Raw genomic sequence first — 7,337 nt, 5'->3', positions numbered from 1 at the left:
ATTTCCCTTTTATAACGCCTCCACCAGATTAGGGTTACCCTGACAACTTCATCTATATCCTTTATTTTTTGAAAGATGTATGTTAAAATCTCTAAATATAATCATGTTTGGCATGTTTCCTATACATTGTGTCAATTTTTTTGAAAAGTGTAGCTTGTAAATTTTTTTATTTATTTTTTTAATTAGATGTTTGGATTTTTTTATTATCTCATTGTTTTATTCTACATTTTTAAATTATTTTTACTTAGCTTTTAATTTTTTACGGACTGCATTTTGATTCATTGTACACAAATAGTTTAAATAATAGTTAAATAATAGTTAATAGTACATAATCTCATTTCTATGGTTGTATACCTTCTACCATTATTTTGTTTTTTATTTGTGGTCCTGAGAATGAAACCCAGTACCTCATACATGCTAGATGAGCACTCTACCACTGAGATATGACCCCAGCCCATATTCTATCAATTTTTGATTCATATATTTTAATTTTTCTTCTTAGTTATACATGACAATACAGTGTATTTTGACATCATAATACATGGACTATAACATCCCTTTCTTGTGGTTGTACGCGATGTGGTGTTACGCTGGTTTGTTAATATATTTATTATATATTTATTAATATATAAACATAGGAAAGTTATGTCCATTCATTCTACTGTCTTTCCCATTCCCATCCCCCTCTGTCCCCCACTCCATCCTGTTCCATCTGATGAACTTCCCAAAATCCCTCCCTCACCCAGCCTATTATGAGTCAGCATCTGCATATCAGAGAGAACATTGGGTCTTTGGATTGGGGGATTGGCTTATTTTGCTTAGCATTATAGTTTCCAGTACCATCCATTTAGCAGCACATGTTATAATTTCATTCTTCTGTATGACTGAGCAATAATCCATTGTGTAAAAGTTCCACAATTTCTTTATCCATTCATCTGTTGAAGGACACCTAGGTTGGTTCCATAGCTAAGCTATTGTGAATCCAACTGCCATATACATTGACATGGCAGTATCACTATAGTATGTTGATATTAAGTCCTTGGGTATATGCTGAATAATGAGATAACTGGGTAATTCCATTCCAGGTTTTCTGAGGAATCTCCATAGTGCTTCCCAGCATGGTTGCACCAACTTTCAGTCCTACCAACAATGTATGAGTGTACCTTATTCCCTACATCCTCACCAACATTTATTGATACTAGTACTCTTGATAATTGCCATTCTGACTAGAGTGAGATGGAATCTCAGTGTAGTTTTAATTTGTATTTCTCTAATGGCTAGTGATGATGAACATTTTTTTCATATCTTTGTTGAGTGATCTTATTTCTTGTTCTGTGAACTTTCTGTTCAGTTCCTTTGTCCATTTATTGATTGGGTTGTTTGTTTTTCTGTGTTAATTTTTTAGTTTTTTATATATCCTGGATATTAATGCTCTATCTGAGATGAAGGTGGAAAACTTTTTCTCCCAATCTGTAGACTCTCACTTCATATTATTTATTTTTTCTGTTGCTGCAAAACATCACAACATCAGTTTGATGGAATCCAGTTTACTGATTTTTTATTTCACTTCTTGTGCTTTAGGAGTCTTGTGGAGGATTTTGGTTCCTAACCTGACATGATGGAGAGTAGGACCTATTTTTTCTTCTAGTAGGCACACGTCCATGATCCTCTTTCAGTTGATTTTTTGCAGGGTGAGATATACAGGTCTAATTTTATTTTGTTACATATGGATTTCAGTTTTCCAAGCACCATTTACTGAAGAGGCTATTTTTCTCCAGTATACATTTATGGAACCTTTGTGTAGTATGAGATAACTGTATGTGTGTTGGGTTGTCTATATTTTCTCTTCTGTTCTCTGGTCTTTTTTTGTGCTAATGCCATTTTTGTTACTTTAGCTCTGTATTAAAATTTAAGTTTTATGTATTATGTATTATGATGCCTCCTGCTGCACTTTTCTCACTGAGGATTGATTTGGCTCCTCTCAGCCTGTTATTTTTCCAAATGAATTTCATGACTGTTTTCTCAATTTCTCTGAAGAACATCTTCATATCATTTATAAGAATTGCATTAAATCTGTATAACACCTTTGGTAGTATGATCATTTTGACAATATTATTTCTGCCTGTCCAAGAACATGGGAAGTCTTTCTAGCTTCTAAGATTTTCTTCAGTTTCTTTCTTTAGAGTTCTGTAATTTTCATTGTAGATGTCTTTCACCTCTTTGTTAAATTGATTCACAAATTTTTTAGGCTATTTTGAATTGGTAGTTTTCCTACTTTCTTTTTCAGTTGACTCTTCACTGATATATAGGAATGCAATTTATTTATGGGTGTTTGTCTTATATCCTGCTACTTTGCTGAATTCATTTAGAGTTTTAGAAGTTTTCTAGTGGAGATTTTGGTTATTCTAAATATAGTATAATGGTGATGACCTCATCTTACCTGGGCTACATCTACAGCTAATCTATTTTCAAATAAGTTTACATTCTGTGTGATACTAGGGATAATTTATTTTTCTATACTGAGTTTTAAACCCAGGGGCACCATACCATTGAGTCACATTCCCTTCTCTTTTTATTTTAGTTTGAGGCAGGGTCTCACTAAGTCACCCAGGCTAGCTTTAAACTTCCATGTTGCTAGGATTACAGGTGTGTTTTGACATGCCCAACTTCAAAAACATCATTTATTTTTACTGAATTAATCCTCAAGAGGGGCATTTCTGAGAACCTACTTGCCTCCTCTCAAAGGTCAAAAATTGGTGGGAAATGAAACCAGATTTCATGACATCTAGTTTGATAAGAGAACCTGGATTAAATTTTACCCATCCTCATGTGTCCGTGCCTGTGCTTGTGCTTTAAAGAGTCTAGATGCTTGTAATTTGGAACTTGAAGGTTTCAAAACAATTTCTCTTTCAAAATGAAAAATAATTTTCTGTTGGTGGTAGTAGGGTTGCCAGTCCTGTGGACCAATTTGCTATGTTAAAATCTTCTTGACCCTGAAATTAGATTCTCACTTTTTTACCTTAAGGGACTCTAAGGTAACTGGAAAATTTTTTTATGATATTTCTAGCCTCTGGAAGCATTACTCTGTGCAATTCCAGATCAGCTTTATAGAAGAATATAACCATATTCTACTTTCAGTTTTCAGGTGTAACTGTTGTATTTGAATTTTGTTCATAAATTTAGGCCACATCATCTTGATTTGGTTAGATTTGTTTTTCTACATAAGCATTTTAAACATAATTTCATTCAGAAAAGTAAAATAATATTGGGCTGGGGCTATAACTCAGTGCAGAGCATTTGTCTAGAACATGTGAGGCACTGGATTTGATCTTTAGCACCACATAAAAATAAAGGCATGCTCTCTATCTACTACTACAAAAATTTTTTTCAAAGATTGTGTCAATGGGCACTGTTCTCTCTTTTCCATGATCAGTTGAGGACGTATTCCAGGTTAGGTTTATAAATAAGATTTCTGCTCTATGTGAACTCTGAAGATAGGGCCAGTGGATCCTGAGTGCTTCTCAGGTACCCTGAAACATCCTAGAAATTTCCAGAGCCATGATGAGTATTCTTGTTGATATACTATCCTTTTATGATGCTCTAGAAGAGACAAATTCTAACCTTATGCTTCTTTTGCTTCTGAACATTTGCTTCCCTTGTGTTTCTGTTCTGATGTTGCTTGTTCACGCATTCAGGCCAGTAGCCTCATTGTGCTGTATGAGACAGAGGTCAGTTGTCACATGTGGCTATTTCTATATACATAAAAATTGAATTCCAGTTCACATTCACTCCTGATCCTGGTAACCACATTCCTGTTGCTCATTAGCTGAGCTGCCTGTGCTGTGTGTTGCATGGCTATTGGGGTCATCAGATTTTTATCATGCAAATAGTTCTATTGAAAAGTCTTCTACGGAGAGGTGGTGATCCCTCTGAATTCACCTCACTGTTTTCTCATGGTACTGTGTAATTTGCTCTGATAATCCCTGTGTTTAAAGTAAACTGGTTGTTATTGGCATACATCTTTAAGTTTAATTAGATGCAGATCAAACATTTAGAGGACGCTGTAGGTCATCCTTTTTACTACATGTCAAAGAAAACAGAATCGACCACTGAGTTTTGCATTGTGGATGTAGCTGTTGACTTTCTGGAAGCACAAACCTGATTTGAGGGGCTGTTTTGAGAGAGAAGAGGAAGAAAGAATTGGAGGCATTGAGGACAGGCCAGTTAGGAAAGAGAGATGAAGTAGTTGGTGCATGGGGCACAGGCTGGGGAGAATGTGCACCATATAGGCTGTTGATGTATTTGGTTCCTCTGAGACGGGAATCTACTGATTCAGGAACCAGGGGAGCAGTGTTAGCATCCTGTCCCCAGGAGACAAGGGATTGGTATGAACCAGTAGAGGAACTGGCCATGGCAGGATACACATGGGATTTTATTTATTTCATGTCAGAGTGTCCAAGACAAGAGGAGAATGGGAGATGACCTAGACCCTATGACATATGTCTTCTCAGCTCCTGTGCACAGATCTTTTTCCCTGGTCATGGTTTCTGTCTGTAGCCATTTTGATTCGCTAGCCTTCCCTTGCCCATTTCTAAACTTCTTCCACAGTTAAGACAACTTGGTTATCACCAGGGAGAGGATGGAGCCTGGCCCTGCAGAGGGGCCTGGGATGGGGCTTCTTCAGGGACTTACCCAGTCTCTGGAGTCTTTCTTCTCTTCCTTCAACTGCTGTATTCCTCTATCACTCTGTCCTGCTTGTGACCTTACTGACCTCACTGACATTAGTTCACATTACCTTTTGGCTCCTGGGTTGCCTTCATGAGGAGAGGGAGTGATGGGCACTCACAGATGTTCCTGAGGTCTGCCGGCACAGTGTCCAGTCTTGCTGCCTGCCCTGCTCCTACTCAGTCAGCCACAGCCAGCACAGTAGAGACCTCAGGACAGTGGATACCTGGGGTCCTCTCACCCCAGGGCTGGCCAAGGCAGGTCTCAGGAGGGGATGAGGGGCCAGGGGGGTCCTGGTTGGCTAGTTACTGGACTGTAATGATTGTATGTGTTCAGGAAATAATGGCATCTAGGTGAGTACACTTTATTTTATAAGCTTTTTAACCCTTAATTTAACTTTCTGATTCTTTTGTATTTGTTTGATTCTATTTATAACAACATAAACCCTTAGTAGATATTTGTGGAATGAATGAATGAATGACTTGAAATGATAGATAAGAATCATCACTTTTTCTTGATTACATACAAATTTTATTTTCTTTTTGCATTTTTAGTTCAAAAAGAAAATATACTTCAAAAACTTCTGTACACTTTTGGCAAAACCCTGACAGGCAGGTCTCACCTAACTAAAGGGTAGATGCTGAGTTCTGCTTCTGGGATGTAAAGTTACTTTAGAATTTCAAAACATTTTATTTACTATAAGTATATTGGGGATAATTATATATTCTATATATATATAGGGGATAATTATATTATTCTTTAAAGCTCAAATGCACAATTGCTACCCATTTAATAAATATCTCAAGATTGGATGAAATTCATTTGTGATAACGCAGGATTATAAGCCCAAAACTATAGGGCTAAGCAAATGGAGAGAAACAGGAATGCTACTTTTCAACATAAAGATTTGTCCTTCTATGAACCTCCTCTTCTTCTGAGCCTGACAACCTGCAAATGGAGAATAGTAATACTCTATAATCCTGGCAGGGTCAAAGAGGGACAACTGCCTGGATAGGTGGGATGGAGAAGAGGATCTGGAGGTCTAAGTGTAAAGCAGGATTATTTGTAGTCCACGGTGTCAATTTTTAGACTTCTCTGGAACCGATAAGAAATGTGGGTGCTGTAGGGAGAGCTGGAGTACTTCCGTTTAAAGAGCAGCTTGTTGGACAGGGAAACCTGGGCATTGCAGGGGAAGGGTGGCCACTCTGCTGACTTTGAGAGGTGGGGCTGCTGTACCCAGAGCTGACCTTGGGCAGCTCCTAGACAGGCTGTGGGTGACAGTCAATGGCTGGCTCTTCTGATGGGAGAGAACAGGCCTGCTGAAGGTGTGAGTTTCTGAGGCTCTGGAGACCAGGTCACTTGGGAGTACCAGCACACCATCTTCCTGGGTCTTGCCCAGGACCCTTGGGTGCACTTCTCTGGAGGCACTCTGCTGCAATGAGGTGACTCTGCATCTCTTCCAGGATTTTCTGGGTCAGCTCCTGGGCATCCAGCTTGGGGCAGCCATCCTCCTGGGACTTTATTGTGCTCTTGGATTCTTGCTGAACTGGTCCAGCTGGCCCATGTCTGAGCTTGCCAGCTTCCCGACCTTTTGGAAGGGCCAGTTGGGGCTGGGGATTAGAGTCATCTTCACTGGAGAAATGGGAGTGCTAATTCTCTCCTTGGAGCTCACCAAGACCTTCAACCCTACAGCTGTGCCCCAAAGGGCTGCTTGGGGTAGGAGGAGAAGCACACCTCCCTGCCCTCTGGGTAGAGTGCCAGGGCTAGGTGCTGATGATGGAGAAGCTCTATTCCTCCTCATCCTTGCTGCCCATGGGGCAGACCTGGAGGGACAGCTGGCTCCTTGACAGGGTGGATCACCTGGGTTAAGCATGGTTGGGCCTTTGGAGTCCTGTCCCCCTGGGGCTGAGCCATAACCCTCTAAGCCACACCTGGACCTGGAGACTAAGCTCATGGAGGAGGGGATGGAGCTCAGGCTGAGCACAAGGCACAGGTGCTCCATGGACAGTTAAAATGTTACATGGTTTCCATTTTTCTTTCAAAATAACAAACATCCTTAGAAAGCTATCAAGGAATTATGCAAATTCTACTCATGTACAAGTGAAATTCATGTTACAATCCCAAAAAGCAAAAGTCCAGCTGAAAAAAGTAAATCTTAGGTAGGGACAAAATTACCCTAGGGAAGCCATAGCCACACCCTTGAGACTGTCTCCACACCTCTCCTTGTCACCAGCAGAGTACCCACATCTGACATCTTGCTTTGACCTGGGACTGAAGTTCAGCAGTGACCTCTGAACTTATTCCCACACCTTCCATTTGCTGCAGAAGGTCCTGGTGGTCCCAGCAGACCACAGGAGTCACCCACCCTCACTGTTCCTCAGCTGACTCTCCCCTGCACTTGTAGGGCCACCAGGAGGCCTGCACTTTCAAGCCCAGAATTCCCCCTCATTCCTGTGGTGGGGCACCCCCTGCTGTCACTGCTTCCCCTTGTCCATGTGAGCTTTGAACATGGGGTGCCCTCCCTCATGCATTAGGGTGCACCTGGGTGTTTCCATGCATCGTGGCATCTCCACACCGACTTCTCCCTGCACTCCACCCTTGTCACCAGCTGT

The 7,337-nt window shown here is 40.5% G+C and overlaps 1 pseudogene; it reads right to left on the bottom strand.

Annotated features, from left to right (window-relative positions):
- Nucleotides 1-5,784: 5,784 nt before the first annotated feature.
- LOC124974759 (tetratricopeptide repeat protein 28-like) lies at nt 5,785-6,727 on the bottom strand (annotated as a pseudogene).
- Nucleotides 6,728-7,337: the final 610 nt, after the last annotated feature.

Source organism: Sciurus carolinensis, unplaced genomic scaffold (genome assembly GCF_902686445.1).
Source record: "Sciurus carolinensis unplaced genomic scaffold, mSciCar1.2, whole genome shotgun sequence".
Classification (NCBI taxonomy): domain Eukaryota; kingdom Metazoa; phylum Chordata; class Mammalia; order Rodentia; family Sciuridae; genus Sciurus; species Sciurus carolinensis.
Note: the sequence above shows the minus strand (reverse complement) of the source record. Positions and strands in the feature narration are given on the sequence as shown.